This window comes from Schistocerca americana, chromosome X (genome assembly GCF_021461395.2).
Source record: "Schistocerca americana isolate TAMUIC-IGC-003095 chromosome X, iqSchAmer2.1, whole genome shotgun sequence".
Taxonomy (NCBI): domain Eukaryota; kingdom Metazoa; phylum Arthropoda; class Insecta; order Orthoptera; family Acrididae; genus Schistocerca; species Schistocerca americana.
The window spans coordinates 120,739,471-120,766,810 of record NC_060130.1 but is presented as its reverse complement, the minus strand read 5'-3'; positions in this window follow the sequence as shown (position 1 = coordinate 120,766,810).

The window sequence follows — 27,340 nt, the reverse complement described above, 5'->3', positions numbered from 1 at the left end:
CATTCTTGTCATTCGACCTGCTGTGCTGCTATCAATGAACAGCTTTCCAGGGGGTGTTTTCCAATACGATAACGCTCACCGACATACCGCTGTTGTAACCCAACATGCTCTACAGAGAGTCCATCTTGTCTTGGCCATCTCGATCAACAGATATGTCTCCAGTCAAGCACATATGGGCCATCATCGGACGACAACATCAGCGTCATCCACAACCAGCTTTAACCGTCCCTGTATTGATCGACGAAGTGCATCAGGCATGGAACGCCATCCCGCAAACTAACATCTGGCACCAGTACAGCACAATGCATTCACTTTTGCGTGCTTGCATTCAATATTCTAGCGGTTGCACCAGTTGCCAATGCGTCATCATTTCACCTTTGCAGTGGGTTCTTTCTCGCTTACGTTAACTTATGATCTTGTAATATTAATCACTTGGAGCGTTATGACCACCTACCTAATAGCGGTATTTCCACATTTGGCACGGATAATAAAGGCGACGCGACGTAGCATGGAAGCAATGAGACCTTGGTAGGTCGCTGGAGGGAGTTGGCACCACATTTGCACAAACAAATCACCTCATTTCCGTAAATTTCGGGGAAGGGGCTGATGAGGTCTGACGCCACGTTCAGTCACATCCCAGATGTGTTGGATCGGGTTCGGATCTGGCGAGTTGGGGGGGAGGGGGAAAGGGGAGGGGGGCCAACACGTCAACTGGAACTCGCCACTGTGTTCCTAGAACCACTCGATCACACTTCTGGCCTTGAACATTGTGGATTATCTTGTTGGAAAATGCCCCTGCCGTCTGGAAACATGATCGTCATGAAGGGGTGTTCGTGGTATGCAACCAGTGTACGATACTCCTTGAGCGTCATGGTGCCTTGCGCGACCTTCACTGGCCCCATAGGTGCCCACGTGAATGTTCCCCAAAACATAATGGAGTCGCCGCCAGCTTGTCTCCGTCCCACAGTACAGGTGTCAAAGAGCTGTTCCCTCGGAAGACGACAGATTTACCCCCCCACTGGCATGATGAAGATTCATCAGACCATGCAATGCTCTGCCACTCCGCCAACGTCCAGTGCCAATGATCGCATGCCCATCATAGTCGTAGTTGCCGATGTCATGGTGTTAACATTGGCACATGGTTTTGAGCGCTATGAGACTCAACTTCTGAGGTCATCAGTCCCCTAGAACTTAGAACTACTTAAACTTAACTAACCTAAGGACATCACACACATCCATGCCCGAGGCAGGATTCGAACCTGCGTCTGTAGCGGTCGCGCGGTTCCAAACTGTAGCGCCTAGAACCGCTCGGCCACCTCGGCCGGCATTGGCACATGCGTGGGTCGTCGGCTATTAGAGATGGGGCCCCTCCACGCCCGCACCAACGTGGTGACCAAACCAAAAGTTCTACTGTCACCTCCGTAAACATGTTAGTTGTCTAGTATGTGGATCACAGGATGCTGGGCTGTGATGTTGTCCGTGCGTCTGGGTAAGGCTACGCATTAACACGGTCCATCAGGTGATAGATAGTGGACGAAACGCGAGTGAGGGTAGCGATTTGAAGAGCAGAGGAAAAAAAGTGCCATGGCTCGTGCCGTGGGAAAAAAACCTCTGCGACAGTGCTGCGGAGGCCCATCCTTAGGAGTGGTCAGTGCATTGTGTGTTCAGACACACTTGCACTCTGCCCAGCATTAAAGTGGTATGTTAGTTCCACCACAGTTCGCTTCCTGTCCTGTTTTACCAGTCGGCCCAACCTATGGCGTCCGACATCTGTAAGGTGAGGTGTCCGCCCAACCTCACGACGTCTGGACGAGGTTTCACCTTGGTTTCGTCATTTGTTGAAGACAGTCACCACAGCACTCCTCGAACACCCGAAAGTCGTGTAGTTTCCGAAATGCTCGTACCGAGCCTCCGGGCCATCACAAGCTGCCCTCGGTCGAACTCAGATAAATCGCGCTCCTTCCCCATTCTACACATGAACAGCACGCACACTTTTACTACATGCACCTTGACTAGGAATCATTCCTCACCAGGTGATGCTGCTATCGCCTGGACGAGTTTATATCTACAGTAGGTCGGTGGTCATAACGTTCTGGCTGATCAGTGTATGTTACCTAAACAAATGTATTCCAAAAATTTCGTTATTCTACATTGATTATATCTTGGTGTTGCGGTTTTTTTTCTTGTTTATTATATTTTACGACACGTTGTTAAAGATAATTAGAATAAGTTTTGTCTGATTCTAAGCTCGAGGGGCGCTAACTTTGGGATTCCATTACTAGGATAAATTTGATCTGTTGGTAATTTAATCAATTTTCTAAACTTAATCAATAAAAACCATAGTTTATAAACTTGTGACTTTTCCATGATTGAGATTAATTACAATGAAAAGGGTGCCGCCAATGCCACAAAGTTGCATATTAAAGGCTATCCATTTCAGAGGATTAGTCCTCCATTTTCAGACGTTTAACGTGAAAGATTACAGCGACTTGGCAAAGAACTAGCTGCCGGCCTACAGTTTTACATAGGTCGTTGCATCTCAACAAACCGTCCTTCAGGAAAGTAAGATCCAAGCATTCCAGTTTACAGTTATGTCAAGTATCTATCTCTCAGTCAGCGGACTGGCTGCACATTCTCACCGTAAAGTGATCAAACTGGAATGTTGGGATCTCGTTTTCCTGAAGGCGCTGTGTTACGTTGTTACTGCCCAAGAAAAATTGAAGAATGGAAGCTTATCCCTTGTCCACGAAAAATGTCTGAATATGGTGGGTTAATGCTTCGAAACTGATAACATTTAGTAAATAAATCTGCTGCAAAGGTAGAATTTTATTTACTGAAAGCCGTTAGTTAACTTTAGTGAAATGCAGTTTAATTTCAGTGCCATGTATAAGGGCCGCTCAAAAAATTTCAGTTTGACGGCGTTGCTGCAGAGTATATGCAACGTCGTGCGACTCCGATGCGGGTACATAAGCATCGACATGTAGACAAGAGATTAGTGTGGTATTCGTGTCCTTCCGACTTGCGTGCGGTAAATGCAGAAACGTGAACTACGGCGAAATTCTTACCAAATGCGTCCAAACAGCAGCAACAAGCTATTATTCTTTTCTTGGCTGCCGAAGGACAAACACCGGTGGATATCCAGCGGGGAATGGGGCATCACGTTTGCCAAATTCCGTGCTGGTCGCGGTTCGGCACAAGACGGATGTCGATATGTGAGGCCAGCCTCATCCATCATGTAGAATTTACACCAACTCAAGTGGGACACACTGGAGCACGCACCCTATAATCCTGAACTCTGCTCATGTGATTATAATGCCTTCAGTCCCTTAAAAAAGGCTTCGAAGGTTTGATGATTCTTGTTGGACGAGGATGTGCAGCAGGCAGTTACGGACTTCTGCGCGCAGCAGCACACGGTGTTTTACCAAGCGGTTACATTCAGTGCGATGGTTGGCTCAATGCTTATCGCGATTTTGCCTGATTGGCATACCGTTTCTGGTCTGTACGGCCTTCGAACGTAAACTTTTTGTATCGCCTTTTATATTTTCATCTTTTTTGCATTATACGTTGATCGAAATGGAAAGTGTTACACCACGAACAGCTTTACCAAACTATTGCCCTAGCGTTTCCATGCCTGCAGAAATTAAGGGTGACATTTTAATCAACGTCCCCACGTTGATTAAAATGTCACCCTTAATTTCTGCATTTACAAGAGCCATCCCAACAGATGAATACTGATAATAGTTCATGATGGCTATTGAGTCTGTGTAACGTTACTAGATCCTTTCAGATGGAGATCGTAACACAGCACGTCCAGAGGAAGTGCACGTGCAGCTTACCGCCATCGTTTGGATTTTGAGAAACGGCGTATCATTGGCGTGAGGGACAAAAGAGCACCATGTCGACAGATCGCTCAGACACAGCCGTAGTATAATGATTGCAGGACGAGTAATAAAAGTGTTCCAGCGTAACAAAAGCGACGGCACGAAGAAGACGAACGCAAGAGCAGAGAAGGCTGTCAGCCACTAGCCCGCTGACTAGGACCGCACCACGACGGGAGCGGCCTCTACAAGAAGAGAATATAAGCGCCGCTCCTGCCAGCCTCGGCCACGCAGTACCAGACTAGAAGAGCACTACGGTAGCAGTGACGTGTGATCCATGTCAGCTGCTTACATGGACCTTGTATACAGCAAAGGACTTCGATTGTTCGCATGTCGCCCATCGCTTGCGACACATTCTTATAAATACACTCCTGGAAATGGAAAAAAGAACACATTGACACCGGTGTGTCAGACCCACCATACTTGCTCCGGACACTGCGATAGGGCTGTACAAGCAATGATCACACGCACGGCACAGCGGACACACCAGGAACCGCGGTGTTGGCCGTCGAATGGCGCTAGCTGCGCAGCATTTGTGCACCGCCGCCGTCAGTGTCAGCCAGTTTGCCGTGGCATACGGAGCTCCATCGCAGTCTTTAACACTGGTAGCATGCCGCGACAGCGTGGACGTGAACCGTATGTGCAGTTGACGGACTTTGAGCGAGGGCGTATAGTGGGCATGCGGGAGGCCGGGTGGACGTACCGCCGAATTGCTCAACACGTGGGGCGTGAGGTCTCCACAGTACATCGATGTTGTCGCCAGTGGTCGGCGGAAGGTGCACGTGCCCGTCGACCTGGGACCGGACCGCAGCGACGCACGGATGCACGCCAAGACCGTAGGATCCTACACAGTGCCGTAAGGGACCGCACCGCCACTTCCCAGCAGATTAGGGACACTGTTGCTCCTGGGGTATCGGCGAGGACCATTCGCAACCGTCTCCATGAAGCTGGGCTACGGTCCCGCACACCGTTAGGCCGTCTTCCGCTCACGCCCCAACATCGTGCAGCCCGCCTCCAGTGGTGTCGCGACAGGCGTGAATGGAGGGACGAATGGAGACGTGTCGTCTTCAGCGATGAGAGTCGCTTCTGCCTTGGTGCCAATGATGGTCGTATGCGTGTTTGGCGCCGTGCAGGTGAGCGCCACAATCAGGACTGCATACGACCGAGGCACACAGGGCCAACACCCGGCATCATGGTGTGGGGAGCGATCTCCTACACTGGCCGTACACCACTGGTGATCGTCGAGGGGACACTGAATAGTGCACGGTACATCCAAACCGTCATCGAACCCATCGTTCTACCATTCCTAGACCGGCAAGGGAACTTGCTGTTCCAACAGGACAATGCACGTCCGCATGTATCCCGTGCCACGCAACGTGCTCTAGAAGGTGTAAGTCAACTACAATGGCCAGCAAGATCTCCGGATCTGTCCCCCATTGAGCATGTTTGGGACTGGATGAAGCGTCGTCTCACGCGGTCTGCACGTCCAGCACGAACGCTGGTCCAACTAAGGCGCCAGGTGGAAATGGCATGGCAAGCCGTTCCACAGGACTACATCCAGCATCTCTACGATCGTCTCCATGGGAGAATAGCAGCCTGCATTGCTGCGAAAGGTGGATATACACTGTACTAGTGCCGACATTGTGCATGCTCTGTTGCCTGTGTCTATGTGCCTGTGGTTCTGTCAGTGTGATCATGTGATGTATCTGACCCCAGGAATGTGTCAATAAAGTTTCCCCTTCCTGGGACAATGAATTCACGGTGTTCTTATTTCAATTTCCAGGAGTGTACAAAGTTCAATATTGTCAATCTTCTTTATTTGTAATAAAAACTATTAATGTGATTTGCTTGAATTGTTGTATAGCATTCCGAGGACGCAGCATCCTCTAGGCACCCTATACGAGACGGGTGAGCAGGACTCTAAAAAAAGTGTGACAAGAACAGCAGGCACGAGTTCCTCAACAGCGTAGCAAAGTCGAATGGATCTGACTTGTAAACGGTTGAACACAGCTAAAATTCGTGTATAATATGAGGCGTAGAGTTCCCGAGAACCGTCAGGAACAGATTACTGGAATCTCAGTTGAGACCTTATTTGCGATGCATCGTTTAGCACTGACTCCATACCATAGTAAACAGAGACTTACGTGTTTTATAGCCAGTGTCAACTCAGAAATCGAGTAGAATTTTGTGAAGTGCGGTGATGTGTCTCCCAGCTGTTTGTGGTGGTCACATGGACGCCAACGTGTCCGTAGACGACCTGGTGAAAGGCCACAGAAAGCAGCGATATTATAGACCCATATCTGTCCAACTTCTGGAATCATGGTGTAGAGAACTACTGTATATGGCAGTAGGGCTCATTTGGTAATTATTGAAGGTAAACTAAATGTTCACCGGTATGTGGGAAATATGTTAAACCATGTTGTCATATCCTTCATGACGACGGAACCAAAGAATGTATTCCAGTATAATAACGCAAAATCTCTCAGCGGGTCACGCCGTAGAGCCTTTGAGATATGTATGGGTCCTTGACTGGTCTGCCGGTTCTCTAATTTGTCACCCACAGAGCACGTCCGGGATTGATGGAAGGACTTCATACTTCATACCAGCCTCCGGCCATCGATCATGAACTGACGCAGCAAGTATTTCATACAAGGGAATAAATTTCTCAACGAGACATTTGGAGGCTCTTTGCCTCCATGCCACAAGAGTTCCAAAGCGTATTCGTTCCCACATGTCACGCTTCATACTGATGTTTTCATTAGTTCCGAAATTAACCTAAGTTTAATCATTCATTATCCGTTATGTATCGAACGTCTCCACGAAATTTAATTAACACCGAACTCGTGCTTCATGAGGTAGCACTTTCCGTTTTCGTCTGTGTGTTCTGAAAGAAACAATCCGTAAATGAGACGGCAAGAAACAGATTATGTAGAAAAGTGACTGTATCAACGCACAAAGGGATAGGCGACGCTGTTCTGAAGCTACAGGTTGTCCGCTCGTCGGAGCTGAGGTAACTAATTGCACCAAGTGACGCGGGTCAGGAAGCCGGAGCCAAAAGGGGGGTGGCTCGTTCTAATCAAACGTGTGCCAACACAGAAATGAAAACCCTGATCGAGCCTGTACAACTGAAATCAGTAGGAACTGGCCAATTTTTGCGAATGCTGAATGGCGCCACTAACCGACACAAATATAGAAGGTAATCGTGGAACACTCCAAGCGCTACCGATAGAAAATCATTGACTTATAAATTCTTACCACTCACTCGAATTCATTTTTGTGTTAAATACAGTTTTCCAGTATCACACAGTCTGCATTCTGTGTCATATTCAATCTTGCAAAGTCATCACCCTGTTACTCTATTGCATATAAACAGCCTTTCTTTTGGTTCAAGAAAATGGCTCTGAGCACTATGGGACTTAACTTCTGAGGTCATCAGTCCCCTAGAACTTAGAACTACTTAAACCTAACTGACCTAAGGATATCACACCCATCCATGACCGTGGCAGGATTCGAACCTGCGACCGTAGCGGTCGCGCGGTTCCAGACTGTAGCGCCTAGAACCCACTCGGCCATCCGTCGTTCATCCAAGTCATACATGGCCCGTTGTGCACACAGCTGCCTCGGCGCCGGCTATCGATAGCGCCATTTTGTCACGCACGGTAGACTTTAACCACGATGGCACGCGAACAGTTTACAGACTTAGCCTTTTCGGAAATGCTTCCACTCTTGGCCTGAAAGCCAATGATGATGCTCTTTAGGACGCCAGATAAATCGCCTCGTTTCCGTATTACGACAGGGACTGCACTGTTGGCCATGACCCCCCCCCCCCCCTCCCCCCCGCCGCCGCCCAACCCAGGCTCTTTTTTATATATCCTCCACTGCTAGTGCTGCCACCTGACATGTGTGGGTGGTTATTGAACGTTGACGTCGAACATGGGCGGCGGTCACATTAATGTGACTGGACCGTGTAGTTCACCACTTAGAACCAGAAACGGAACAGCAGCCAAAGTAGTGTGAGGAAGCCAGGAAATCAGTTTACCGATTTCCTCGCAATAGGTGAAGTACTAACTATCACATATCAAGTAGATGAAAGAATACAGAAAATAATATCGTCTTTGATCAGGAAAATGCAAAGGTGCTTGCCAAGATAAATTTGAGGGATCTCAAATTGCAAACAGCGTCGTGTCACAGTATTTGGCACTCTCTGACGTCCCCGTACTTAGACAATTATAGAAATTAATGACTGTAAAACATTTGTATCCAACTGGGAGGGTATGGTAGCAGCAAGCTTAGACACTTTCTCCTTTCCCACGTACAACGTAGTTATACATCTACGTCCATACTCTGCAAACGACTGTGAAGTACAAGGCAGAGGATGCCTCTCGCTGTAGCGCGTGTTGTGGTTCCTCCTCCTTCCTTTCACGTATGGAGTGCGTGATAAACGATTGTATAAATTACTGCATATGTACAGAAATTAGTTCAACCTTGTCAAATCTGTCCCTATGAAAGCGATACATAGGCGGCTGTGGCATACTCTTAGATTTCTCACCGAATACAGTTTTCGAAACTTCGTAAATAAGCTTTCGCGAGGTAATTGGCGCTAGCCTACAAACAACTGTGTGTTTCGGTAGCCGGGTGCTCAGCACGGAAGAAGGCTATACGAAGGGCCCAGGTTCGATTCCCGGACGGGTCGGAGATTTTCTTCTCTCGGGGACTGCGTGTTGGGTTGTCAGAATCATCGACACGCAAGTCGTCGAAGTGGCGTAAAATTAAAAGACTTGCACTAGGTGAACGAACTCCCCGAAAGGGGAATCCCAGCCAAAATTGAACTTCCCCGTATCCCATAATGTACCGAACTCTTCACCTGCTTTATCTATGAGTCAGCCTATCTGATCATTCCATTTTATATTCCTACAAATTCTTACACCCAGGTATTTGTACGAGGGCTATTTGTTTATCAAGGTCCGATCGGTCACGAAACGGAAACCAGAGTGAAAATCGATGAAGCTCTACACAAATGTGTTGGGTAGTGTCTCTAATATGCCCGTCCGCAGCTCGTGGTCTAGTGGCTAGCGTTGCTGTCTCTGGATCATGGGGTCCGGGGCTCGATTTTCGGCCGGGCGGGGGATCTTCTCTACCCGGGGACTGGGTGTTTGTGTTGTCCTCATCATTTCGTCATCATTCGTGAAAGCGGCTAGATTGGACTGTGTAAAGGTTGGGACTGTGTAAAGGTCGGGACTTTGTACGGGCGCTGATGACCGCGCAGTTGAGCGCCCCCCAAACCAAACATCATCATCATCTAGTACGCCCATCGATTGCGTCACATCGCTCCTTTCAGTTCTTAGAGCACAGTAAGCACGTAAGGATGCCTTGTGTCCTCGGCTGAGTATGTGTGCCTGGTGAGAGACTTCGCCTGATTTCCTTAGTCATGACAATTCTCGGCCGCACACTAGCAGGATAAATGAAGACGTTCGTGCAGCGTTTTCGATGGGAAGTGTTTGATCACCTACCATACAGACCGAATCTGGTTCCTTGTGGTTTTCATCCATGCTCGCATGAACCGCTGGCTACGGGACCAACGTGGCACAGACAAGAGCTGCAGACCAGCGTAGAGAATTGGTGGAAATCACAGGTGGCTGCCTTCTATGAAGAGGGTATTGGGAAGTTGGTACAACGCTACGACAAATGTCTAAGTCGGAGGGGCAACTATGTAGAGAAGTAGCTGAAAGGTGTAGTTAACTGCTGTAAATAAAAGATTTTTGATTTTCACTGTGATTTTCATTTCGTGGCCGATCGGACTTTAATAAAGGAATAGCTCTCGTATGAGCTGACTGATCAAATCGTAATTTACTGTTGCTGCAATTATAGGATACAACGATTGTACTTCTTTTGAAATGCATAGTTTTAGGTTTCAGAACATTTACATTGAGATGCCAATCTCTGCATAACTTTGAAATCTTATTAAGACCTTATTGCAAATTTGTGCAATTTTTCAGACGATATTTCGTTATATACAAATGCATCATCTGTGAAAAGTCTGATGTTACTATTAATATTGTTTGCCAGCTCATTAATATACAACATGAACAGCAAGAGTCCCAATAAACTTCAGAGGCGCACACTTTCAGTTAGTTCTACATCCATCGATGAGTCTCCATCGAAGATAACATGCTGCAGCACCCCTACCAATAAATCGTCAACCAGTAACAAATTTCGTATGAACTCAATATGGTTATAGTTTCGTTAATAAGCTTTGACGTGGTACTGCGTCAAATGCTTTCCGTACATCAAGAAATATAGCACCCATCTAATGGCCTTGATCCATGGCTTTTACTACGTTACTTGAGAAAAGCGCTAGTTGAGTTTCGCATGGCCGATGTTCCAGAAATCCATGTCGGATGGTAAGGAGGAGGTCATTCTCTTCGAGATATGTCATTAAATTTGAGCTGATAACATATACCAAAAATTTACAATTATATCGGACGGTAGTTTTGTGGACAGCCTTTGTTACCATCCTTGGAAGAGGGTGTGACCTATGTTTTCTTCCGACCACTCGCCACAGTTTTTTGTTCAACAGATCTTCAGTGTGCTGTGGTTAAGAGAGGAGCTAATGATGCTGCAAATTCAGTTTAAAATCTGACAGGGATTCCATCAATCCCTGAGGCCTTGCTCAATTTTAGCTATTTCAGTTGTTTTTCAACCTCACTGACACTTATATCTATATCGCTCATATTTGCAGTAATGCGAGAATTAAACTAGGACCGTAGTCCTGGATCTTCCTTTCTAGGTTCATTTGGAAACGGATGTCAGTACCTTTGTTTTGCTCTGTGGACCTCAGTTTCGGTTACTGTGTCATCCATGAGCACCTAGAAACTGGCGTTGGTGTCAGTGATCGCCTTTATATGTGACCAGTATTTGTTAGGGTTTTGTGAGATGTCCTTCGGTAAGACTCTGCTACGGCAATTTTTGAAGGCTGGTGGTGGCAATAACTGAAGACGACCCGAGACTTTCTTAACTATGAGCTGATAAATTGATAGTGACCACAATTCAGAGTTACTTGTTCAATATACGTGCACGGATCACACAATGGCAGCTAAGTTTAGTTCAGTTTTAAAATGAATTTTCTTCAATTCACGTTCAGTACAGACATCGCGGTGGAATATACTACACCAATAGCTGGCAAGAGAAATAACGATCTGTTTTTGGTATAGTAATAGAATAGAAACGGGAATTTTTTCAGCAAAAAATTCAGAGTACAAGAATATCGTGTGCCCACCCCCTACATCTTCCCCTCCTCCTCGTCTGGAAAGATAATAAGACAGAAATGGCAGGCATGGCTTACCTCTCTCTGGCGGCAGTGGGAGCACAGCTTCGGCGGGAAATCCATTCCGCGCCTTGCTCCAAACTCTGAAGGCAGCTCGAACTCCCTGAAAAGCAGGTAGATTGTGAAGAAAGTTGGAAAATAACATTTTCCTGATACATCATTTAAAAGCTACAGAGATATACCTAAAGAACGCCCATTTATGTCCTCCATAATTATGCTCTTACGGAAATAAATTTCCAAAACAATAATGCTACTCTTAATAAAAATATTTATAAATCTTTTTACGAAATATTTTTACATTAGTGATGAAATTTTACACATGTATTCATTCGCCGTGTGCTACAGGAACTCTTAGATGTAGCGTTTCATTCTGCTTAGCCATCATCTGAGAGCTCTTTCCATTATATAGAATAGAATCCAAAATCTTTTTCTGTGAACCAATAACGCATGTTTTGTTGTTTATTCTTCTAAATTCTTGGAGGAAGTTATAAAATTCTGGTATAGTCGTATACAAGACTCATTTAACAAAAACATAATTCACTTTTCCTACACCATGATGTTTACTTTTAGTTAATCCACTGTAATGCAGAATTGAGCAAGTGTGTTAGTGAGTTATATTCAGAAAAGCAGAGAAGTAGAAAAGAGAGAAATGATGATTTGTTGGATTGTATGCTTTAACCGAGTTTTCCTCCTGCTCCAAATGATGCACAGGAGACACCGCGGGGTCCCTTCGAGACTCTGCCCAAACTCCGAAACTGTATATTTCTCGGAGAAAAAAAATTCTCCAGAGAATACGTTAAGAGCATTTCTTCGTAGCGTCTACCAAACAAGTTTCTGCGTTGATGGTTGATAAAGAAAAGTTAGTGTGCACTCTTGTACGACTTCTGACATTTTCCTTGTCCTTCGCTTCCTCCTCCTCCTCCTCCCCACTCCTCTCGGACCTCTTTGTCCCCCTCCTGCTGTTGCAGCTTCATCTGCCCAGTTAACGTCGTGAATAGTGACTCCCTATATCGCTTAAGGGAAATGGTGGGTGGGCTTCTTTAAAAATAACACCGCCGATTCCTTCCCTAATCCGAGCCCGCGCTCTTTGTCTGATGACCTAATCCTCGATGGGATGTTAAGGACTAATCTTCCAGACTTTCTTCTTTCACAGAGCCCACTCATCCAATCCCTGCCATCTCTAAGAAGCTCTAGTGCAGACAGGTGTTCTTTTAGTTGGCTCCCCATCGTCGAAGAGGCCTGACTGTTTCTTATAGACATTCCGGATCGCCATATCGAGCTTCATCCTCACAACGTGGCGTATGTACGACATGTGCCTTCGTGGATTTCAGGGAAAAGCACTTTCGCCAGCTTGACCAGTTTATCAGGCATTCTTCACCTTCTTTTCAAATATTATTTTACATTAGAGCTACAACGAAACATTTCAGCAATGGCTTCTTTATTCACTCTCATTAGGACGTCAAAACAAGAATGATTATAAACAAACAACTGAAAATAAAATATTATATCTACATTAGCACACATTGCGAAAAAACCCAAAATAAGGCTCCTAAGCAGTGTATTAAAGAGATAGCCCTGTGAAATAACATCAGCGATAGCAAAAGAGTCCCAACATGGTAGACGAGGTGTAATCGTTGGCGCAAGTGCGAACTTGCGAACACTGAAATGAAAAAAAAGAGAGAATTGCATTTTTCTTTTTTTTCTTTTTTACATGGAAGATTTGCACCTATAGAAGAACTGCCTCTAATTATTAAACCAAACCCACTAGATTCGTTTCTGACGTACAGTTGCTTGGAAACCATAAACACATGTTAGAAAAAGAATTATAGAATCCATGTCGGAATAAGCAAAATAGCTTTACAGAATAATTCGATAAAACTGACACGCAGTCTGCTGAGGATTTAAAAACAGATTTGCCGGCCGAAGTGGCCGTGCGGTTAAAGGCGCTGCAGTCTGGAACCGCAAGGCCGCTACGGTCGCAGGTTCGAATCCTGCCTCGGGCATGGATGTTTGTGATGTCCTTAGGTTAGTTAGGTTTAACTAGTTCTAAGTTCTAGGGGACTAATGACCTCAGCAGTTGAGTCCCATAGTGCTCAGAGCCATTTGAACCATTTTTTAAAAACAGATTTCCGTACCTTGGTATTGATGGTGACAGGGTCACAGTCCTACGCACTCAGTTTCGTAACAGCAAATACCGGTCACGGATCATGTCTTACTCGCGGAAAATATTTAGCCGGATCTTCAGAATGCGGAATCTATGATTAAAAATTGATGCTACAATCATTCAATAGAAGGTCTTATCGCTTCACTTCTGTCTGAGTCCGACCTGTTTCCAATCTACCATCGCAGCTGGTCCAATAAATGACGGGCGCTACAGTCTGGAGCCGCGCGACCGCTACGGTCGCAGGTTCCAATCCTGCCTCGGGCATGGATGTGTGTGATGTCCTTAGGTTAGTTAGGTTTAAGTAGTTCTAAGTTCTAGGGGACTGATGACCTCAGCTGTTAAGTCCCATAGTGCTCAGAGCCATTTGCCAGTAAATGACGTGTCAGCTAGTCTAACGAGATCGCTAAATTTCCTCAATCTAAAACTGTCAACAGCCATCCTAAACTCTAGGTGTCTTTTTGCAGAGTTCAGATTATGAAAATTTATGGTAACGTAACTGAGTTTTATGGAACAGCACAATTTTAAAAATACACTCGATTCTTGTGTTAATTGTGTTTTCCCGAGTTTCTGATTTTTGTGTTATCATATTCTTGGGAAAAGTGTAAAATGGAGAGAAGCACCGACATAGTGCATCCAAGCCACTAAAGGGTGTTAACTGAATCATGAAATATTTTATCACATGAAATCCTGAAATGAATATCCCAAGCTAATGAAAATAACGCTAACGCGAGACGGCTATAGTTACCTAGACCATCAAACTATAAACAGTATTGTCAAAGTTTTGCAGTACGAGGCTCCAGGATAACAAGTGACATATTACTTCTGTATATTCTTAAACGTGTCCGTTCATCAACTGTTCCCAAGTACACGAGCTGCTCTTATATCCTGTATCGTATATGTTGATGGATTAATACCAACACATATCGCAGTAGAAGAGAAAAGAGTTAAAATATTTATGATAAAAATATTGTGTAGGACTAACAGTGGACTGCAGCGTCGAATACATTCTCTTGAGATTTGGAAACTATTGCCTACATCTATTTACTATCCTAGATTGTTTAGAGTTCAAGGCGACTTCCTTTCTTCGATCACTTAATAGTGACGCTACAGTAGGGAATATTGCAGAGGAAAATTAGTAAGCATGATATTGCTAGATAGAAGAATGTATAGGCCTGTCTTTAACTGAAATTAAACACTACTGAGCAAGATCTCTTTAGACTGTGTGTGCTCTACTTCGTGGTTGGCGCATTCCATGACAGAACAATAGATATCATGTCATGTTTCGCAGTGTAATGAAACGCAAGGAAAGGGACGCTAAGTGAAGTGAATCATTACAAGTGACGTAAATGTACTCTATTTCTATTGACATGTGAGTATAATGAGGAGGACCTGTTGTAAGACGAAAATTCCAGTCTAACAGGAAGAGACCGATGGTTTTCTGCGTCACCATAACGGGAATATTGAAGCTTGTGCCGGTTTAACCTAAAATACAGAGCCTGGGAAATGTTTGCGGAAAGCTTCGTTATAAAAATCGCAGAGTTGCTTTAAAAGTGCTTCAAATACTTATTTTTTTCTTTCATTCTCTAGCACCTAAAAACACTGTATACTTGTATTGTACCTGCAGTAGGCATTAGAGCTTTGGAACTCCTACGTGCAGAACCGCTTCAGTAAAGTTTGGAGAGTGGGAGAGAGGCGCTAGTAGAAGTGAAGCTGTGAGTCGTGCCTGGATAGCTTAGTCCATAAGAGTATTAATCAACTAAGGCCACGTTCCAGGCTTGGGTCCCGGTCCGACACGCTGTTTTAATCTGCGACGAAGTTTCAAAAAATTGCACATTCCGCTGCAGATTGAAATGTACATTCTGTAGCGTGAAATATTTTAGAACTGAGCTGGTTAGTCTTCGCATCAACTGATTCCATTATGTCGGATGTGTTACTGGAGTTGAAAAGTTGGCAGAGACATCATATAGAACAGTGGTCGGACGAGACGTTGTTTAAGGATTCGTGCGCCACGTCATTACTGATATTTTTGTGTTAAATACGTTGAGTAAATTGACTTTTGCGATAATTTAGTAGCATATACACTAATGTGATCAAAAGTATTCGGACACCTATTAGTCGACGTTAACGTGATGTGTGTCCACCCCTTGCCTTTAAGACGGTTTGAATTCTGCTGGGGACACTTTCAACGACGTATCTGAACGTCCGTGGAGGTATGGCAGCCCATTCTTCAAACGGTGAAATGGTTCATATGGCTCTGAGCACTATGGTACTTAACATCTGAGGTCATCAGTCTCTTAGAACTTAGAACTACTTAAACCCCAACTAAACTAACGACATGACTCACATCCATGCCCGAGGTAGGATTCGAACCTGCGACTGTAGCAGTCGCGCGGTTCCGGACCGGAGCGCCTAGAACCGCTCGGCCACTCCAGCTAGCCCATTCTTCCTCAGCTGCTGAAACCTGATAAGAATGTCATGTTTGACACTGCGATCTGGACCGAAGTCGACGTTCTCATTCATCCCAAAGACGTTCCATTTGGTTCAGGTCGGGACTCTGTGCGGATCAGTCCATTTCAGGGACGTCATTGTGTATAAACTAATGCCCCACTGATGCTGCTTTATTGTGAGGTGCATTTTCATACTGATACGAGGTGCATTCAAGTTCTAAGGCCTCCGATTTTTTTTCTCCGGACTGGAAAGAGATAGAAACATGCGCATTGTTTTAAAATGAGGCCGCGTTCATTGTCAATACGTCCCAGAGATGGCAGCACCGTACGGCAGATGGAATTTTACCGCCAGCAGCGAGAACGAGAACTGTTTTAAATACTTAAAATGGCGACGTTTTCCTTATTTGAACAGCGTGCAATCATACGTTTTCTGAATTTGCGTGGTGTGAAACCAATTGAAATTCATCGACAGTTGAAGGAGACATGTGGTGATGGAGTTATGGATGTGTCGAAAGTGCATTCGTGGGTGCAACAGTTTAATGAAGCCAGGACATCGTGTGACAACAAACCGAAACAACGTCGGGCTCGCACAAGCGAGTCTGACGACATGATCGAGAAAGTGGAGAGAATTGTTTTGGGGGATCGCCGAATGACTGTTGAACAGATCGCCTCCAGAGTTGCCATTTCTGTGGGTTCTGTGCACACAATCCTGCATGACGACCTGAAAATGCGAAAAGTGTCATCCAGGTGGGTGCCACGAATGCTGACGGACGACCACATGGCTGCCCGTGTGGCATGTTGCCAAGCAATGTTGACACGCAACGACAGCATGAATGGGACTTTCTTTTCGTCGGTTGTGACAATGGATGAGACGTGGATGCCATTTTTCATTTTTCAATCCAGAAACAAAGCGCCAGTCAGTTCAATGGAAGCACACAGATTCACCGCCACCAAAAAAATTTCGGGTAACCGCCAGTGCTGAAAAAATGATGGTGTCCATGTTCTGGGACAGCGAGGGCGTAATCCTTACCCATTGCGTTCCAAAGGGCACTACGGTAACAGGTGCATCCTACGAAAATGTTTTGAAGAATAAATTCCTTCCTGCACTGCAACAAAAACGTCCGGGAATGGCTGCGCATGTGCTGTTTCACCAAGACAACGCACCCGCACATCGAGCTAACGTTACGCAACAGTTTCTTCGTGATAACAACTCTGAAGTGATTCCTCACGCTCCCTACTCACCTGACCTGGCTCCTTGTGACTTTAGGCTTTTTCCAACAGTGAAAGACACTCTCCGTGGCCGCACATTCACCAGCCGTGCTGCTATTGCCTCAGCGATTTTCCAGTGGTCAAAACAGACTTCTAAAGAAGCCTTCGCCGCTGCCATGGAATCATGGCGTCAGCGTTGAGAAAAATGTGTACGTCTGCAGGGCGACTACGTCGAGAAGTAACGCCAGTTTCATCGATTTCGGGTGAGTAGTTAATTAGAAAAAAAATCGGAGGCCTTAGAACTTGAATGCACCTCGTACAAACTTTCATCGTCACATAACTGTTTCCCTACTGTAAGCAGTGCACAGAGCTGTAAATTGTGCTCATATCCTTCTGCATTTAGCGACTCCTTAAGCACAATAAGGGAACCACACCCTAACCACGCTAATACCACCTCCTTCGCTCTACATTGTTGGTACTAAACACGATGGCAACTAACTTTCTCCAGGCAGCCGCCAAACCAAAGCCATTCGGTCTGATTGCCACAGGATATAGCGTGATTAATTACTCCAGATCACTAGTTTCAAATCATCCACTGTCCAGCTGCACCGCTCTTTACATCACTTCAAGTGGCGCTTAGTATTGACGACAAAAACGTGTGACTTATAAGGAGCTACTCGAGAATCGTATCCCATTGTTTTTAACACCCCAAGCATAGTTATCGTTCTAGCTGACCTGCTGGTAACACTTTGCAACTAAGGAGTGTTCTCTTCCGCTGATTTCATGCGAGTTTTTACAACCACACTCCGCAACGTTCAACTGTCACTGTCCGTCAGTACAAGAGGTCAGCCTGGCCTTCATGTAGCCATGGTTCTTCCTTCGCGTTCCCCTTTCATAGCCATATCACCAACAGTCTGAGGTCATCAATCCCCTAGACTTAGAACTAACTAACCTAAGGACATCAGACACATCCATGCCCGAGGCAGGATTCGAACCTGCGACCGTAGCAGCAGCGCGGCTCCAGACTGAAGCGCCTAGAGCCACTCGGCCACAACGGCCGGCCCAACAGTTACCATTGTCAGCTTTAGAAGGGTTGAAACGTCCGTTCAGGTGACATTCTGTAACTGCCTACGTTGGAAGTCACTGTGCTCTCCCGACCGCCCCATTCAGACAATGCAACACTCCCCTCCTCCTCTCCCCCCCCCCCCCCAATAAAACCAGCGGATCTACCCCTCGTCACATATTGTGGTCAGTTTCGCATTACATAGGAGTGTCGGGACGTTTCTGATCAGATAGCGTATATAGGACTTGTTAGACTACGGATAGTAACTTAGAATTCCTTTTCCAGGGTGAACAGCTTGTTGACATTACTCCTGTTGCATGCGTCAGCAGGAAATTTTGGCGTTCAGTGTACCGTCAATAAATATTTGTTGGACTGATTAGCAAAATAGACTTCTACAAGTTCTTTCTTGAGGCTTAAGTATTCAGCCGTACATGTAATGATTGCTATCTGGGTGTGTATTATTTTAATTGTCGGTCCTACGTGACGTGCAGCTGACTTTCAAATTGCGCAGTGTGGAGGGAATAGCATTATAAGTACAGATTAATTAACTTCCGATACCTAGTTATGCCGTCTCCATTTTTAAATTTACTATCATTTAAGAAACACAACCAAGTCTTCACTCGTGGGGCATACTAATTTATACAAGAACACCTGCTCCTCCGGAAAGTTTAAAAGAGTTCGCAAGTGTGGACCGTTGCGGGCGTTGAATTCTAAGCAATCATTTTTCAGCTGTCATGGCAGGTGTTTCGGTTTAGTGAGCATGCATGACTTCCATAGTCAGATGCTTCATATCAAATAGCAGAGCCAGTAGATAACTGGAGATGGTGTTTAATAAACGAGGCTGATTTCCCGTAGGTTAACTGAAGGCAACAAATTCCATTTGTTGCTGTGAAAACTTGAAGTGAGGTGTTTTTATACACTGAACTGAATTCCCGGTTCGTCTTTGTGGAGATTATCGACGGAAGCTGCAAAAGTGAGCTGCGAGCAGTAAATGAAGTATTAGCGGACTAAATTTCTCAGCCCAGTGGGCGCGTCTCGGAGTCTTGCTTAATGCAACTAAATTTGGTAGGAAACTTCATTAGTTTTAACGGAGTAATAGGCCTTTTGACCCAGTCTCGCGGGGAAAAGCAATACTGATGGTCATTATTCGGACTCATTGAATAGTTTGCATAGCAGTGCAAAGGGTTATCCACCAATACGTGTTTCCGAGAAAATATGAGGGGGCAATATTTTGCGCAAGTTGTCACCAGGAGCGTGCCGATTCTAGCGACGAAACAGAAGCTTCGAGTAAGACACGTAGACAGCGCTTCAGTCACTATAGCGCGAAGCGGCCAAAGAATGTGAAGCAGCAGCAGTGAGGCACTTCGCATCTCTGGATTCTCTTTGAGTAGTTCTTGCGATGAGTCCATTCCAGCATGTGAATTCCGCAGTCGTAGCTACGTCACTACGATATCACCCTCGGCTCAGTGACGCTTCAAACAGTGAAGTGTTGACACGTGCGAAAAAAGGCCACAGCTCACACTTTCACTGAGCTGCAAGATCAGTTAATGATATCACAGTGCCACCAAACTTCACCAAAACTCTGCCCAACACCATCTACACATGTCACACGATGAGGAGGAGGTAACAGCTCCTCTCACCTACATTTCACCGTTTCTTTTGACATGTCTAGAATGGATGCCAGAATTACGACACCCAGCGTTGAAATCACGCGCTTTTTTTAAGGGTGGTCGACAAAAGCATTTCAGACAAACCACCCCTCAGAATGGGCATGAAAAGGCCTCAGGGAATGGTATTAACGGCGCCAATGAAACTACCCTTTTCGCTTGGGCGTTTATTCCCACACATTTCACAATGGAAAATGGCAGCACGCAGTGCGATGAGCAACAGGAAGATGTTCTTGACATCCTTTGACAGTGTTGGCACCCTAGAAAGCTCCAGCCCTTCTCTAAGGACAATGTGGGGCTGCATCCTCGGTGAGCGTGATCACATCAGTTCCAGCGCAAAGTCAAGCGCCGGCACACCAGGCGGGAACGTCAGAGCAGAGAGGGCTGGTAGGCGACGTCAGCCAATTGCACGCTGATCGACCCCACTCCAGGACGACAATGCGACAGCAGCGCCCTCCACACGAAGAGAACATAAGCGCCACACCGCCTGCCCGCGACCCAGTACTGCCAGTTCTACGACTTTTACAGTGGCATCAAGAATAGGCACTTGTATAGCAGTGACTTAGGAACTGTATTGCTTCACTTGCATCAGAATTGTAAATACTGAAGAGATTTCTCATTTTGTCTGTCGCCCATTGCCTGCGACTCATCTGTATTTCTCAGATGCGACACATATGTATTTCTCAAAGTCGAGTATTGTCATTTATTTTCTGCAATAAAAACTCATTAATACGATTTGCTTGAATTGTTGTCTAGCGATCCGAGAAAGCAGGTTTCCTAGGCACCCCATGTTTGACGAGTAGACAGGATACAACAACATCCGTTTGGAGTGCTGCGAGACCGCAATTTTTGCTCTCTTGTACAGGATGGAACCACTAGTGACCACTCATAGGCCATTAAACGAAATTTGGAACTCATAAGAAGTAGTAAAGGGTTCTTACTCTTTTTCAATCCTCTTGTTTTCACCCTCCTGTGGCGTAATCACGCGGGAGTGCAGCATTAAGATGAGCGTGAGCAAAACGGGAATGGTCCCTTTAAGACCCCCGGTTCGGCAACAATCTCGGTGCCACCCACAGAACAACATGAGCAGTTTATAAATGTACCTGTCAGAATCTGCGGCTCCAATTCAGCCTGGCGGCTGCTCCAGCCCCTGAAGGTAGGCAAACGGCACCCGGGGGTGTCGAAGGAGTTGCCTAGCCCTCAGGCACTAGAGCAGCTGCCAGGTTGAATTGTATTCGAAGTTTCTGACAGATACAGTTGTAACGAGCACAATAAAGTGCGATCACGTCCAAGAGATGCAGATCCACAATGTCATTAGAGAAGGGTTGAAATGTGCGAGGATGTCAGAAGTGTCAAACGATGTCAATAACATTTTTCTGTTGCTCATCACACTGCGAACTGTCGCTTGCGACTGCGAAATGTGTGGGAATCAATACCCCAGGGAAAGGGGTTGTTTCGTTGACGTCCTTTACGCCATCTCCGGAGGCCTGCCACCCGTAAGAAAACCGCGTGTTTCAACGCTGGTTCTGACCTCCATCGCAGAAACGTCAAAATAAATAGTGAAATGCGGGTGAGAGGGGCTGTGACGATCTTCTCATCACGTGACACGTCGACAATGGCATTGGGCAGAATTGTGGAGAAATATGGTGCCAACGTGATATCATTATCTCACCTTACAGCTCGCATTAAATGCTAAGTTGTGCACTTGTTTCGCATGTATCGACACATCGCTGTTCCGAGCGTCGCTGAGCCCGAGGGTGACGTCACGGGTCGCCACTCTTTTGCAGCATTGCAGAGGAAGGTTTCAGGCACCTTTGAGCGAAATTTCAAACTGAAATGCCGAAATTGGAAACAATTACGGCTTTCGAAAAAGTAATCCTTTAATATTGTTGTGCAATGTAGCTTTCGGTTTGTTGTGAAGTCGCGAACGCCTCTGCCGGGGCGGGCAGTGCTACGACAATGAGTTACCCCTGCACATGCAGTCTCGTGCGGCCACGTTTAAACGATTTCGCACAGTGACAGTGACATATAACGTATAACATGAGATAATTCAAGAAAATCTGACTGCATCTAGAGCCTCATTTGAGACAACGATTGAGATTTTAATAGAGAATGTCAGTTGTACGTAAATATCGGGGACAGAATTATTGGTTCAAATGGCTCTGAGCACTATGGGACTTAACATCTCAGGTCATCAGTCCCCTAGAACGTAGAACTACTTAAACCTAACTAACCTAAGGAAATCACACACATCCATGACCGAGACAGGATTCGAACCTGCGACCGTAGCTGTCGCGCGGTGCTAGACTGAAGCGCCTAGAACCGCTCGACCACCAGCGGCCAGCACAAAATTATCAAAAAAGTTCTTAATCAATTTAATTTTTTACGCCGTGAGAAACAGTAAATACCGAATTCACTGTATTTCTGATCTAATAAATAATTTTATGCATCTCTCAAGTATTTTATTAGGTTCACATAGTCAGATTTCTTCGTTTGCCACTATTAGAAAAAACCTCACTATGATATTGTTAACAGAAGCTTCTTTGCGGTGCAGTCCGCCCCCGTTAGCTGAGTGGTCAGCGCGGCGGAAATAGACGCCAGGGGGTCCGGGTTCGATTCCCGACAGGGGCAGGGGATTTTCTCTGCTCAGGAACTGGGTGTTGTGTTGTTCTCATCATCATTTCATCCCCATCTCCGACGCGCAAGTCGCCCAATGTGGCGTTGAATGTAAGAAGTACTTGCCCTCGGTGGCCTTACTTCCCCGAATGGGGGACTCCCGGCGCACAATGCCGTACGCTCATTTCATTTTCTTTGGGGTGCAAAACTCTTTCCTCGTTTCATTTTCTACCGTTTCATAAATTTTTCTTATATGGTTTGTTTCATGAGAGGAGATATCGTTGACAAGTGTTGCTTTCTCTCGGAAAAAGTGACTACTGTATGTACAAAATATTTTTTGTAAAATTTTGATGTCTTCAGTTGATCTATCTCGCGATCCGCCGAAACAAACTTTCATGTCACATCAGAATTCAAAGACTTTTATTTTCTCTTGCTTTTATATAATCAGATCTCTGTGTTTTTAATGCATGTGGTTATTGTTCAATTTGTGCTAGTCAACGCCATGCTGGACCGCACACTGCGATGGTGGCATAACACAGCATTGTTTCAGAAAGTCAAATATAGTTATCACGAAGCAATATGGAGATGGCGATTGCATCTTTCTACACGATCGAGCCAGTGGTGGAGTGGTTACTCGACAATAACATCTCTGTAATGGACTCGCCTGCATAGAGTCCTGACCTGAATCCTATAGGACACCTATGGGATGTTTTGGAACGCCGACTTCGCGCCAGGTCTCACCGACCGACGTCTATACCTCTTTTTGTATCCCGCCCGGAAGGCGGCGCGTGGGTTGGTTCAGGAAAAGGTAAAACACGTCGGTACTGCTGTATGAATTTAAATCCCCTTTACTCAACCAATAATAATACATAACTTGCAAGGTGGTGCGAAGTTGAAGCGAAGTTTCCTGGCTGACTGCAGAATCTGCAGCGAGGCTCGTAGAGCTCTGCACCGCCGGCTAGAGGGCGCTGTCATCTGTGTCTCTCGTAGTGTAAAGTTGAGAAACTATTCAGTGGCATCGTTGTTATCGATACCACATCTCTCCTCAGAGCAGCATTCCGTGAAGAAGGGGCTGCCATTCCCCAAGAAACCTTCCAGCACATGACTGAATGTATGGCTGCGAGAGTGGAAGTTGTCATCAAGGCTAAAGGCGGTGCGGGGTAGCCGCGTGGTCTGAGGCGTCTTGTCACGGTCCGGGCGGCTGCCCCATAGGAGGTTCGAGTCCTCCCTCGGACATGGGTGTGTGTGTTGTCCTTAGCGTAAGTTAGATTAAGTAGTGTATAAGCTTAGGGGCCGATGACCTCAGCAGTTTGGTCCCATAAGACCTTACCTCAAATTTCCAAGGCTAAGAGTGGGCCAACACCATATTGAATTCCAGCATTACCAATGGAGGGCGCCACGAACTTGTAAGTCATTTTCAGCCAGGTGTCCGGATACTTTTGATCACATAAACTCGCCCGCTACACTGTGTTATCAGAAGTGGGATCGCTTGGAGACTGGTTGTTGACGGGGGAGAAGACGGCTCGGTTCATTCTGATGACACGAGCAGATGGAGACTGCAGTTGTGATTCGACTTACACAGCAGAAAAATATGTAACTAGCAGCTTTTATTTTGATATTCACTTGAAGGATTCTTGTATGTTTGTATCCATATGTCATTATACCTTCGGTTTGTCCTCTTCTCATCTCACTGTACCTATTAACTCGAGATTAGATACGGTAGCATTATTTGGTAAAAACCTGAGGACTGAACCATTAACATCTGTGGTATGTATTCAGTACAGTTCACAGGACATTCCAATCTGTGCACCAGTCGCACAGTGTAGTGTGGCATAGAAAAGGGCATTGCGGCTGTCAATACAGGGAGTGCGCCTGGTAGAGGCGTGGGAAAATTTGCTTTCGCCAAAAGCTCAGAAATAGGCTAGAATAGCCACAAGGTTTTACCAGTAAATAAGAATTTTTCAAACCAGAGTAGGAGTACATCAGAGTGTAGTACCTTGTTACACTCTTCATACGTTCGCCTCTAGCATGCCCACTACCAGAAGTTTGAAATATTTTCATACTTCATTTTTAATTTATGGCGTAGGCTTTTAAAGTGCTACTGGCATTTTCTGAAATTACAAATATTACTCCAGAAAAATAAGGTTTATCCGAATGTCAAAACACGTTCTGAGTTACAACATGGTCACGTAGCCACGAACAAATATACTATTGAAATTCAAAAGCGCTGTAATCGAGAAAATATTAATACTGCATTTAATCATGCACTGAAGCTCCAAAGAAACTGGTATAGTCATACGTATTTAAATACGGGGATATGCAAACAGGTAGATTACGGCGCTGCGGTCGGCAACGCCTCTATACGACAAGTGTCTGGCGCAGTTGTTAGATCGGCTACTGCTGCTACAATGGCAGATTATCAAGATTTAAGTGACTCTGAAGGTGGTGTTATAGTCGGCGCACGAGCGATGGGACACAGCATCTCCATCGTAGCGATGAAATGCGGATTTTCCCGTACAACCACTTCACGAATGTACCGCGAATATCAGAAATCCGGTAAAACATCAAATCTTCTACATCGCTGCAAGAATACGACTAACGACGACTGAAGAGAATCATTCAACGTGACAGAAGTGCAACCATTCCGCAGATTGCTGCAGATTTCAATGCTGGGCAATCAACAAGCGTCAGCGTGCGAAGCATTCAACGATACATCATCGATATGGGCTTTCGGAGCCGAAGGCCCACTCGTGTACCCTTGATGACTGCACGGCACGAAGTTATACGCCTCGCCTGGGCCCGTCAACACCGACATTGGACTGTTGATGACTGGAAACATGTTGCCTAGTCGGACGAGTCTCGTTTCAAACCGTATCTTGCGGATGGACGTGTACGGGTATGGAGACAACCTCATGAATCCATGGACCCTGCATGTCGGTAGGGGAATGTTCAAGCTGGTGGAGGCTCTGTAATGGTGTGGGGCGTGTGAAGTTGGAGTGACAAGGGACCCCTGATACTTCTAGATACGACTCTGACAGGTGACACGTTCTTAAGCATCCTGTCTGATCATCTGCATTCATTCATGTTCATTGTGCATTCCGACGGACTTGTGTAATTGCTACAGAGTGGCTCCAGGAACACTCTTCTGAGTTTAAAGACGTCCGCTGGCCACCATACTCCCCAGACATGAACAATATTGAGCACGTCTGGGATGCCTTGCAAAATGCTGTTAAGAAGAGATCTCCACCTCTTCGTACCCCAACGGATTTATGGACAGCCCTACAGGATTCATGGTGTCAGTTCCCTTCGGCACTACTTCAGACATCAGACGAGTCGATGCCAAGTCGTGTTGCGGTGCTTCTGCGTGCTCGGGGGCCTACACGATATTAGGCAGGTGTACCAGTTTCTTTGGCTCTTCAGGGTATATATGTTACCTTATTACTCTATAACATAACAATAATTAGCGACTGAAATCAAATTAAGCGGGAGTACATTATCCAGTCCCATTAACGTGACCACCTGTCAAAAGGCTGAATAAAGACATTCAGCATTGCCGACTGCTACGAGACGTGCAGGAAGAGAGGCAGTGTGGTTCTGGAAGGTACCGGCAAGGTTATGGAAACATGCAAATACTGTGCAGTGGCCATCTGCGAGAGGTTTCTCGGCTGATAATCCATGGCGCGAACAGCCCAATGGACGTGGACCGACAAATTCTCGACTGGGCTTAGAGCGGAGGAGTTTGGTGGCCAGGAGAATGCGGCAGACTCATCCTGCTGCTCTTAGAACCACGCACATACACTGTGAACTGTTTGACACGATCCGTTGCCCTGCTGGTAGATGCCGTCGCACTTAGCGGTGGACATGGTCCCCAAGGATTGATGCATACTCGTGATGATCCACTGTGCCTGCTATAATGATGAAATTACCCAGAGAACAGCATGAGATGATTCCCCAGACCACAATGCTCCCTCCTCCAGCGTGGACCCTTCCGACCATTGTTGCAGGGTATTTGCTTCCAGTCGTTTCGCGACGATGGGGCATAAAACATGGTTCATCTGAACAGGCCAACTGTCGCCGAAGAACAGCAGTAAGCATGGGAACATGAACTTGGCGCCTTCTGCGGAGGCTCATATGCAGCGTATGAACGGTCGCTGAGGATACGCTATTGGTATCCTCTTGGTTCATTTGGGCGATCAGAGTTGCACATCCATGTACCCGGACACATATCCGCAGCCGTCGTTCACCCACGTCATATACAGCCCGTGGTGCACCACAGTTGCCATTTTGCTGTGCCAAGTATACTTTAACCACTGCAGACTAAGCCGTTTCGGAAATGCTTCCACCCTTGACCCGAAAGCCAATTGGACGTCAGATAGATCACTGTGTTTCAGCATTACGACAACGAATGCACTGTTTTCCATGTTCCCCGGGCGCATTTTATATTCACTCCAAGCTAGTGCTGCCATCTGCCGTATGAGAGTAGTTATTGCACATTGTCGTGAAACGTAGGTGGTGGTCACATTTGTGTGATTGGACGTGTATTATCGAAAACAATTTACAAGTTAAGCATATTTTGAAATAGATGTTACCGGAAACCAACACAAATACCCATTTTAAAGACAGCTAAAATTGTTAACACATTAAAGAAACTCAGATCATCTGCAAGTATCACATGTTGCGTGGAAATAGAACTTCTTCTGTTTCAAGGTACAAGATGGAGTACGACTGTCGAAGTATAGTTTAACTGTCTGTGTGGTATGTAAATAGTGCTAAAAATATATAATATTTTACTAGCCATAAAACTCTATATCTGAAGAATTAACAATATATTCAAAGAGTTTTAATGTATAATACAGCAATTAACTGCGCAGAATACGAAATATTTACAATGCTGCACAAAACGCAACTTCGTGTCTGACAACAAAAACTGTAGAAAATGGGGAAACTGCTTGAGGTCGTCTCTAGTGTGTAT